Genomic DNA, 11,389 nt, shown 5'->3' with positions numbered 1-11,389 from the left:
TGCAATCCTTTCTGATGAGCCTTTGTATTCCCTTTCTTGTGACTGTTACTGATGTAACCCTTTCTGATGAGCCTTTGTACTCCCTTTCTTGTGACTGTTACTGATGTACAGAAAACTCTCAGCTCACAGAGTATGTGTTCTCATCTCAATGTGGCATCCAGCCATTATATTCACTTCTGTTAGCTTTTACATCAACTTTTTGGATAAAAATGCTTTCTGAAATTGTTAATAAATCTCGAATGAACATGCACCAACCTTGAGTTTACTTAATTCTTTCTTCAAGGCCAGTCAGTTATAAGACATTTTCCCACATCCTACTCCTTTCCCAGCCAAATGCTTTCACTTGTTCTGTTTGGTTGTGTTTCATCCAGTCATTTAGTTTAATGCTGTGCTACCATGCAGCCCACTAATGTAAATACATCTATCACACGATATGCCTGATGGAACACTCCAGAGGCAGAATGATTAGAGAACATTTCCTCTTATGCACAAAGGGTCACAACCTTGGGTCACCTAATGATACAAATGAGGAGCTTTGCTCCACCAGAAGCCTATAAAAGGCAGGCAAAGGAGTTTGAAACGTTACTCTACACCGTCTAAACTAAAAGTGCTCCCAATGTCGGGACAGCCTGGGTTAGTAATGCAGAAATCGCCACCTAAAGTGCCAAACGAAACATTCATCAGCCAACAATGTCAACGTTCAGTTAGGTATTCAGACACAACACGTACACAATCCAAGGGCAGATTCTCAGGACTGGAGTTTTTCTCACACCTATATCTCATGGAGCACAATTCCTGGGGTCTATTTGACACACCACACTTGAAAAATCCCAGGGAATGAGACTGAGATCTATCTGAGACAGGGATATTACAGGACAGCAACCCTCACAAATAATAAATCAGAGGTCGATGTTGATCAGGCAAGGCAGAGCTCATGAGTCCTTAAAATATTCAGCCATTGGGATCTATGTGACGCAAGATGGAATTGAGAACCAATCAGAGCAACTGTTCACAGAGTCTGGAAACTATCAGCAGAGGAGAACAGTCCCAATTTCTCATAGTCGGTGAGGTGTATCATTCCGGGAATAATGTTGTGAATCAGTCACACACTCAATCTCATAACTTCGCATGTTTTCAAAAACGTGGCACCGGAAACAAGATGCAACATTCCAGGTGAGACAAGAGACTGTTTTATTTGAGTTTAATATAATTGCTTTGTGTTTGTTCTCTACAGCGTTATTGATGAAGTAGGGATTATTTGCTCTTCTGTGCACGTGTCATGGTACATTCCCTGATTTGTGCACATACACACGGGGGATCCTCTGCTCCTTCACCCCTTTGGGTTTACTCCCTTACTATTGTATGTTCCTCTGAGTTCATCACAAAACAAAGAAGCACGTCACACCTCCCTGAGACTGAGATCTATCTGACACACCGATATTAATGAATAACAATCCTCAAAAATTATAAATAGCAGGTTGATTTTGATCAGGGAAGGCAGAGATGAGAAGTTCTGGAAACCCTGCTGCTTTCCATGTCCTTTCCCACAACCCTCTGTCAAACTTGATGCTCTTAGCTGTTCTTCCAGTATCCTAACATTTTACCTTAAATTGCTATTAATATTTTTTCTGTAATTTTGCATTATATACCAAAGCACAGGGTGAACCAACAAGGACCCCAAACACTGAACTCTGAGAACGTACACAAGAAGGCAACCTACATTGTGAAACGGCAAACCCCCGTTAACAAATGGTTGACAAGTACAAAACAGCGGCTGAGATTAACTTGAACTCATCAAAATAAAAGGAAAGTCCTCTGGAGGTACAGCGGTGTAGGCAAGACCTGGGCAGACAGAATGGAGATCGGTTTGTAAAATTCTTGTTTATATCCAGAATTTTCCTTCCACACAATGTAACCTTTTATTTCCCATCACCCAAATCATCCATGGTATCTTTATTTTCAGCTACGAACCATCACCAGTAAACTGAATAATTTATGTTCAAAGCCCCTCCCACCATCAAAGGTTCGGCAGAAATAGGAAGAGCAAGAAGGAGATTGGAGTCAATTTTTCTTGTGGTGAAATATAAGTGCTGTTCTAACACAAGGTATTTCTGAGGGATGGTCCAGTGAAGCTATGGGGATGGAACTCATAAATAAGAAGGGCATGATTACTTTGATGCAATTGTAATAGTCCCCCCAGTCGTCAGAGTGAAATTGAGTAACAAATATGTTGAAAGAGCTTATTTATATGTAAGAATATTAGGATTGTAACAATCGCAAATTTTAAACTTCCAAACATAAAGTGGGACAGCCATGGTCTTTAGAGCTTGGATGGTGAGGAATTTGGTAAGTGCTAAAGTCAATTTTCTTCATTAATATGCAGATGTAACTATCACAGAAGGAGCAAACCTGACCTACTCTTGTGATACAAGGCAGGGCAAGTCACTGAATGGTTAGTAGGGGAGCTTTTTAGGGCCGGGGTCATAATTCGATTAGTTAAAATATCTATGGAAAGGATTGGCATTATATATAAGTTAAAGTTCTTAATTGGACTAGAGCAAATTTTGATAGTATGAGACAAAAAACTTTCAAGGGTTGATTGGAGTAGACGGTTTGCAGCTCAAGGGATGGCTGGCAAGAGTGAAGCTTTCAGAAGTGAGATAACGTGAGTTCAGAGGCGTGATGTTCCTGTTAGTGTGAAGATAAGGCTGGTAAGAGGAGGGAACACTGGAGGAATAAAGATATTGAGGGTCTGGTTCAGATTAAGAATGAATCATATATTAGATATAGATAAATGAGATCAAGTGAATCTCGAAGAGTCCAAGAGGTGCAGGGACATTCTAAAGAGGGAAATGAGGAGGGAAAGAAAGGAAAATGAGATAGCCTTGGGAGATAATGTTAAAGATAATCCAAAGAGATTCGACTAGTACATTAAGAGCAAAGGGGTAGATCATAGAGTCATAGAGACTTACAACTTGGAAACAGTTCTTTCAGTCTCACTTGCCCATGCTGACTAGATATTCTAAACTAATCTAGTCCCATTTGCCAGTACTTGGCCTATATCCCTCTAAACCCTTCCTATTCGTATACACATTCAGATGCCTTTTATATGTTGAAATTGCACCAGCCTCCACCACTTCCTCTGGCAGTTCATTCTATACACACCATCCTCTGCATGAACATGTTAGTCTTTCGGTACTTTCAACTTTTTCCCCGCTCACTCTAAACCTATACTCACGAGTATAGGTTTAGGTGAGACTCCACCCGCATCAGGGAAAAGACCTTGTCTATTCACTGTATCCATGCCTCTGATGATTTTATAAACATTTATAAAGTCACGCCTCAGTCTCCAACGCTCCAGAGAAATCAGCCCCAGCCTGTTCAGCCTCTCCCGATATAACTCTACATGGCTGTGAATATGTATAAGCCTAGAGGGATGGCTTCATAAATCATGTTACATTTTATATAAATGCTGTTTTTTTAAAATTATCATTTAGTTTAAAATGGAGGATGGGTGCCTTTTCACTTTCATACCAGTAGCACAGAAAGACCTGGGGAAATAAACTGCAACAAAAAAATGGAGAAAAAGTTATTGCACTACGGATAGTCTCACCATATCATTCGTGTAAAAAATAATTCCCTGTTTTGACCTTGCAGTTAATAGAGTCTATTAATTAGTCCTGTGTTTGTAATAATTTTCATCTATCTGTCATTCTACATTTAGTTGTTATAGTTACCGTGTGGATTACTGCACCTCTCTAAAAATTCAAAACAAAATAAAGTAAAACTGCAAATTAAATATTGTATCTAATTACGACAAAAAAAAATAGCAATTCAATGATACCAAATTGGAAAGGAATGTTGAAATGTAGCCAATTCTGAGGACTACAAGAGGTTGCAAGCGATCATTAATTAATTTAGGGTATGTACAAATAATTAGCAAATGAAGATCCACACAGATAAACGTAAGGTGTTACATCTTGGTAGGAATAATGTGCAGGTCATTTATTCAAAGATGCACATCTAAGTGAGGGAGACAAACAAAGGGATTTCAGACAATTACATCAGTCACTAACAATTTCAACAGAGGTTCCAAAGGCCATAAAAATGCAAACAAAGCTCTAAGCTTTATCTCGAAAGGGATAGATTTGAAAGTAGGGTCCCTATAAAAATTTGGTTGACTCTAATTAAGAGTATTGCCTGCAGTTCCAGTTGACATATTATAGAATGTATAAGAAAGAGTGAAGAGAAGATTTATAAAAATGCTGCACATGTTTCTGGCTGTGCATATCAAGGAAGAATTGTTGTGCTGTTCACTTCTCTTTTGAAAAGAAGGCTGACAGTTCTAAAATTATGAAAGGTTTTGAAGGAGAAGGTACAGAGAAAACATTTCACTTTGGGGTAGAACATAACTAGAGGCTGTCAATATAAGGCGGTACCACAAGAAATCCAAAAGGGAATTCAGAAGAAACCTCTTCACTGAAAGAATGATGAGAACGGGGAATATGTGACCAGATGGAATAGTTGAAATCAATAGTTTAGATGTATTTCAAGGAAACTAGGCGAGCACTTGGAAGGGATGGGAATAGAGAATTACAATGGGCGATTTAGATGAGGAAAGATGTGAAACACCTTGAGTGGAACATAAGCACTGGCATGGACTGATTGTGCCAAATGGTATATTTTTCCTCTGTAATCCTATGTAGAAAATCACCATTGTATGAAACAAAAAGTGTATTCAGAACAGCTAGAAAAATTATAAAGTTTCTCACAAAAAAGTCCCGAGTATTCAGCAGTGAATGTAAATGATTTTATCACATGGCCACACTTCACTATTTGCTTAATAGCACTAAAAAGCATTAATCACAATACTCTTACTAGGAGTAGGAGTAACCCATTGTTCATGCACCAATTGGGGGATCCTAATGACTTATTAATGGCCAACCTGGTCCTGGGAATGTTGTGAACACTCCAGCCCTCACGGCTTCTTTCACTCACATACTCTGATTTCCAGTTCCCGTAATAATCACCACCATGGACAGGAGACTGTTCCAGTATGCAGATGGGATACCCTGTTGTGAGCCATGAGGTACTTCATTAGGAGGGACATCCTGCAGGCGTGTCTCTAGGATGCAGGAGGAGGTCTCCCACGCAATAGAGGACCCACCCACTGCTAATAAACTTCCAGCACTGGCGGGAACAGACTCTACATTGACCACCTGAGTGGTCATCCTTTCCCTAATTTGGGATCAATAAAATACTACGGAGGTGGAAATATGAGAGCACTGAAACTCCTTCCTTCCGTTGTCATCTTCCACTGTATTATCCACCTAATGACCTTGCTGCCTGTCCCTTGAGGCCTGATAGACCCCAGTCCCATTCCAATATTCAAGAACATGAAGAGCTGGAAAACTGGTCAAAATTGATAAAGCTTAACACAAACAGTCTTGGCCTGACTGTCAAATTCTAAAGTGTAGCTTGAGATGAGTTCAATAAAAATGGCAGAAGTACAGAAACAACCGGTTCCATCCATCAGAAACAAATTTCTATGAATGGGAACGGGATGGTCCGCTATTTGGAATGGAGCAGTGTATTTGAAGAGTTAATGAGGAGCAGCAATGTGATGTGATGGATGTGCGCACAGTTTGAAGCTGTTTGCTGATTCAGTTTTGCTAAAGGTTTGGCAGATACATTCCAATTAAATCTGCCAAAAGTGGACATTATTACTCACATTTATGAGATGCTTTAACGTAGAACATAGAAAAGTACAGCACAGAACAGGCCCTCTGACCCACGACAGTGTGCCGAGTTTTAATCCTAATGTAAAATATAATAACAACCTACACAGCCCTCAACTCCCTGCTAACCATGTGCATGTCCAGCAGTCACTTTGATGTCCCTAATGACTCTGCTTCTGCCACCACCGCTGGCAATGTATTCCATGCATTCACACCTCTCTGTGTAAAGAACCTACTCTAACATCTCCTCTATACCTTTCTCCTAACATCTTAAAACTATGACCCCCTCGTACCTGTCAATCCTACCATGCGGAAAATTCTCTAGCTTTGATTTTATCTATTCCTCTCATTATTATGGACACCTCAATCAGGTCTCCTCACTTCCTCCTTCTCTCCCGAGAGAAAAGTCTAAGCTTATTCAACCTTTCTTCATAAGGCAAGCCCTCCAGTCCAGGCAGCATCCTGGTAAGCCTTCTTTGCACCCTCTCCAAAGCCTGTATATACTTCTTATAGCAGGGTGACCAGAACTGGACACAATATTCCAATCGTGGTCTCACCAGGGACATGTAGAGCTGTAGCAAAACCTCGCGGCTCTCAAACTCGATTTCCCTGTAAATGAAAGTCTAAATGTCATATGCTTTCTTAACAACCCTATCCATTTGGGTGCCAACGTTGAGGGATCTATGTACTTGCGCACCTATATCCCTCTGTTCATCCACACTGCCAAGAATCCTGTCTTTAACCCTATATTCAGCATTTGAGTTCGACCTTCCAAACTGGAAAAGGATGCACCGAAAGCCAAACAGGAGAAGGTTGTTGGCATGTATCAGTAGAGTTTGGACCAATGACCAGAAACATGAAACTGCCTTTTAAGTAAGCTTTCAAAGAGAGAATGAGAAAAGAGGGCATCTGAGGAAGTTTATCAGTAAAGTACAGCTAATTAAGGGGACTTGACCATACTCGTGGACAAAAACATATAAAGCAATCAGAGAACCAAAAGAACAGAGTGTGTATATTAGGGGTACAAGAGGCAGCATGGATCAAGGCCTTGAAGAATTTACAGACAGACATAAGGTTAAACTCAATACATTAGATGATAATGAGCCAGTTAAGTTCTCTGTCTTTTCTCTATAAGCGCCAGTTTAAATTTACCAGTCTTGTCCAGGCCAGCAGTAAATGGGATGTTCATTTGCATTGTGCACATCTCCTGATTTCACAAGATGTCTTAGTTTCGTAAATGCAATCGAATGTATTTTCCACCGGTTCAGCAATTCATTAAATTGAAGTTAACATAAATAAACAACTTTCCAAAGCTGCCTTTCAACAGCCAGACTGATACAATATTCAAACAGGATCTGCATGTACAAAGTGGGCTTGTCAGGGGGTTAAATTATTTCAAATTTGAAAACTAGATTCCATTTTAAACATGGGAATAGACGTTTCGGGCATAAGCCCTTCTGAAGAAGGGCTTATGCCCGAAACGTCGATTCTCCTGCTCCTTGGATGCTGCCTGACCTGCTGCGCATTTCCAGCAACACATTTTCAGCTCTGATTTCTAGCATCTGCAGTCCTCACTTTCTCCTCCATTTTAATCATATCAGCCGGATTTGGATCCTCCATTAGCAAAAAGTTCCCATTTTCAAACAGTTGAATGCAAATACAGAAATTGGGTATTGCTGTAAAATAGGACATACTTTTTTTGGTCTTGCATGCATCAGCATAGCTGCAGGATTTTGATGTAAAGGGAAATAACAGTTTACACTGAACAGGAAAAGAGTTCTGCTGCTTTGGAAAGTGCACAATGATTGATCGAGATAGCCCCAATGGAAATGGGCGGGTCAGATGGTGACGGACAGTTAACAGCTAAACTTTGTTCAGTTTTCGATTGGCAGGTTGCCTGAGTGGTCAAGGTATTGCCCTGACAAATGAATCAGAGAATGGCCATCACCAATTTAGTCGAATCACAACAAGCATTGGCAGCTAACTGCCACTCATCAGCTGGTCCATTCTCCATGCCTTTACCAATCAGTACTCATTACCCAGACAGATTAAATGTCTTCTCCCTTCCCATTGGTATTCTTGAGCGTGTCCTGATAAGTACAATACTAAAGACTTAAATTTTTTAAAAAAATCTTTATTTTCATCAGTACTCAAATTTCCACGTTGTTCCAGCTGGCGGAGGTGAAACTTAACTATAATGTATCAGGCCTACAATGAACTGGTAGAGTTCTGCACTGGCCTCAGAGGAAAACCAGCAACAATGTACTTCTGGAGAGAGAAGAATGGCATTACTTTGCCTTTGATCCTTTTACAGTAAGAATTTCAAAGTCATTGAGGAACAGAAATAAATAGAAACAAACCACACACTGTCCACTATTATTTAAAGTAATAGAGAGAAATTCTGCACGAGCAGAAAAAACCAATTGTTATTCTGAATAGTGAATGTGGTACCAAAAGCACCCTTGTTATAATGACAGTTGGAAAATCTAGCCCACATTGGTTTGTAGCAGTTGTCGAGTTGGTCATTCTATTATGAGCCCTACTCAGTTCCGACAACAGTATGTGACCATAGATTCAGATTGTTTTTAAAGGCAGATATCAATATGAAGTTGCACAGTGGCAGGAACACGGCTCTCCTATGGACAGCACTAAAGAGATCTCACACCCATTGGCTCTTTAATAATGAAAAGGGGCAAACCTCAGAGACAGGGAAATGTAAATAAATGAACCACTAACAAGATTTCATCCAATTCAATGGTAACTGATACCTGATCAACAAATTCAGCTTGAAAGGATGCAAGAAGCCCCAAAAGGGGATACTCCAAATTTCACTTGATTCTGTGTCATATTTTTGCAGGAGAGCTTTGTAGTTGCCTCCTAGCAGACATTATTTGTTTCCACAAACCACATCGGTTTGACAGAGAAGCATTGGTTCTGATCAGAGATCAGACCCGAATAGTGCAGAACCACATCATAACTCATCTCGAGAAGCTGTGTCAATGCGTGCTTGGGTTTACAGTGCCTCTGTGTTCTGAGCTTCGGCCCCAATCTCTCCCTGTTCCCTAGTTTTTCTGATAAGTTGCAGTTCCAGTCAGTTTGTATTTCTTCATTGTCCCAGATTATAAAGGTTTCAGTCTCAGTGAGTTCACCAGTATAGCGCCTTGGGTAAATCAGCAATGGCCTCACTGAAAAGGCTTTTAAATCCTGAGGGGCATAGAACAGCACATAGTTATCACTGTTAAATGACCTAATAACAGTTAACAACATTATATTTGATCTGCTCTATTTTCCATTACTGATTGCAACGAATCTACCTCATGGGATACAGAAACTCACCAATGTGAGTAAAAACCTCTTAAACCTTGGGCAAAACCCAGGCATTTGACTTTAGAGAATAAACTCCACACAATAATGCAAAAAAGAAAAGCAGATTGAAGTCAAATGATGCACAGGTTTGATGAAGAGCAAAACCCTCTCTACCCTCGCAGGAAGACAAGTAGAAAAGTTGTGCATTTATATAACATCTTAATGCAACCTCAGAGTATCCTATACATCTCTTTCCAGATCTCTGAAACAAGTGCAGAACCCCTGGTGCCACTGTCAACTACATGTTATCAAACCCAGGGAGTCATAGATGGAAATATCAGCATATATCCATGTAACAGTTTAAAATGTGTGTTTAATACTTCCACTTGAGTAACTAACAAAATTGTTTCGAGGTATGAACAATGAACGAGGGTAGGTCACTTGGCCCTTCGAGCCTGTTCCACCATTCAATAAGATCCTGACTGACCCGATTTGAACAGGCTTATAAAACATTCAGCTGACAATATCCCACTTCAGCTTCTCTCATTCTATCATTTTAGTATATTCCACTGCACATCTATTCTAACCTGGAGAATACTGTTCCTGCTGTTAATCACTGATCCACACTGTACTCCTTTCCTCATTCTCAAATTGAAGGAGCCCATAATGCACTGCTCTTTTCCCCAGCCTATTCTTTAGACAAGATAAAATAGATTGGAACAGACTCCACTGTTTGCTGGTAACTGACACAATGAGAACTATTGAAATATTTCAATACACTCCTTTGGTGAAATATATAATTAGTTTTAAATGTTTAAAACTGGTTCAATTCGTTTTATATTTGCATTGAATGGTATTTTAGTTTCATCCAGATGTTCGTACAAAGTGAAATATTATAGCACTGAGCTTTGTCTCATTCTCCTTTGGTGGAAGTTGGAAAGGAGTTTTTTCTTACAGCATAGAGTGAAGAGAATAAAAAATGAACAGCAAAGTTGAGTAACAATACATCCAGGTTCTGACAAATCAATTTTCAATCAGAGATATTCTATACAACAACCGAAGTACTTTTGATCATGTAGTCACATGTCAGAAAAGTGATATTTAATTTGTGTGCCATGAGAAAACCAGGAAGGAGATGATGACTGGATCATCTGCTCGTTGGGATTGAGCAATAAATATTGGCCGGGACACCAAGTATAATCTCCTCACGTTAGTTCAAAATAATAAGGGTCCCTTTAGCGGGCAGAGTGCCTTTGGTTTAATGCCTCATATACGTCTGATGTGTAGGATTATCTCAGGACAGCACTGCTGTGGCAGTATCAATTAGTCTATTTTAACCCTGAGTGTAGATCTTGAACCCTGAACGTTCCGACTTAAAGATCAGCACACTACTCAGTGACACCTGAGCAAAACACAACACTCTGACAAGTGGCTTATTACTTACATCCCCAGGGATTAATGAAGCAATTAAGGGCAATTGCATCGATTCTGTATGAGATGCCAAACAGGCCTCTTATCGTTGAATGGTAGTCTCCCTACCCTAGATCAGTAGCTTAAGTTCCTAGGTTAGACTGAGTAGGCTTATCTTCCTGTCCCACCTACTCCAGAAGTGTATCATACATCGATGGGCATTTTAATTTTAAATAAAGGAAAACTTCTTCAACCAATGGGCTGTTGTCATTTGGAAAGTGCAACATGTGTAATTAGGAATCAGCACTTTGGGTCACCTTTGCAGATTCCCTGTGTGTTCTATGGGAGTCAGTAATTTCTATCACTGTCCACCGTTACAGCTACAAAAAGTCCTCTAATATCTCTCCTCAATAGGTCATTCTTCCCTTTTGAATATGGGCAGTGAGCACTCAGTCCTATCTCTTCCTTAGCAACAAATGGCTACCTTGCTTCCAGCTTGCTATCAGCAAGAGGTTAACTTGCACTGTCAAAGTGTGGCAATACTGAGAACAACCGTCCCCATATTGACCCAGGCTAAGATCACAAGATGTAGCACAAGTCAGTGTTTATGTCCCGGATTAGATAATCAGGAAGGATGATCTCCACAGCTGGGGAGTCCAGAACCAGGGCTCACTGTCTAAGGATACTGGCTCGGGCATTTTGGACTGAGATGAGGAAACCATTCTTCACCCTGACAGTGGTGACTCTTTGGAATTCACTGTCATAGAAATTGATTGAGTCCAAAACGTGATAGTTTTTTTTCGGGCTAAAGGGATCAAAGCTTACAGAAAGAATGATGGAACAGGGAACTGAGTTGAATAATCAGCCATCGTCATTTTGAACAGCAGTACATGCTTAAGGGGCTGAATGGCTTACTGCTCCACTTATTTCTGTGA

This window comes from Chiloscyllium punctatum, chromosome 31, assembly GCF_047496795.1.
Source record: "Chiloscyllium punctatum isolate Juve2018m chromosome 31, sChiPun1.3, whole genome shotgun sequence".
NCBI lineage: Eukaryota > Metazoa > Chordata > Chondrichthyes > Orectolobiformes > Hemiscylliidae > Chiloscyllium > Chiloscyllium punctatum.
This window is presented reverse-complemented; position numbering follows the sequence as displayed.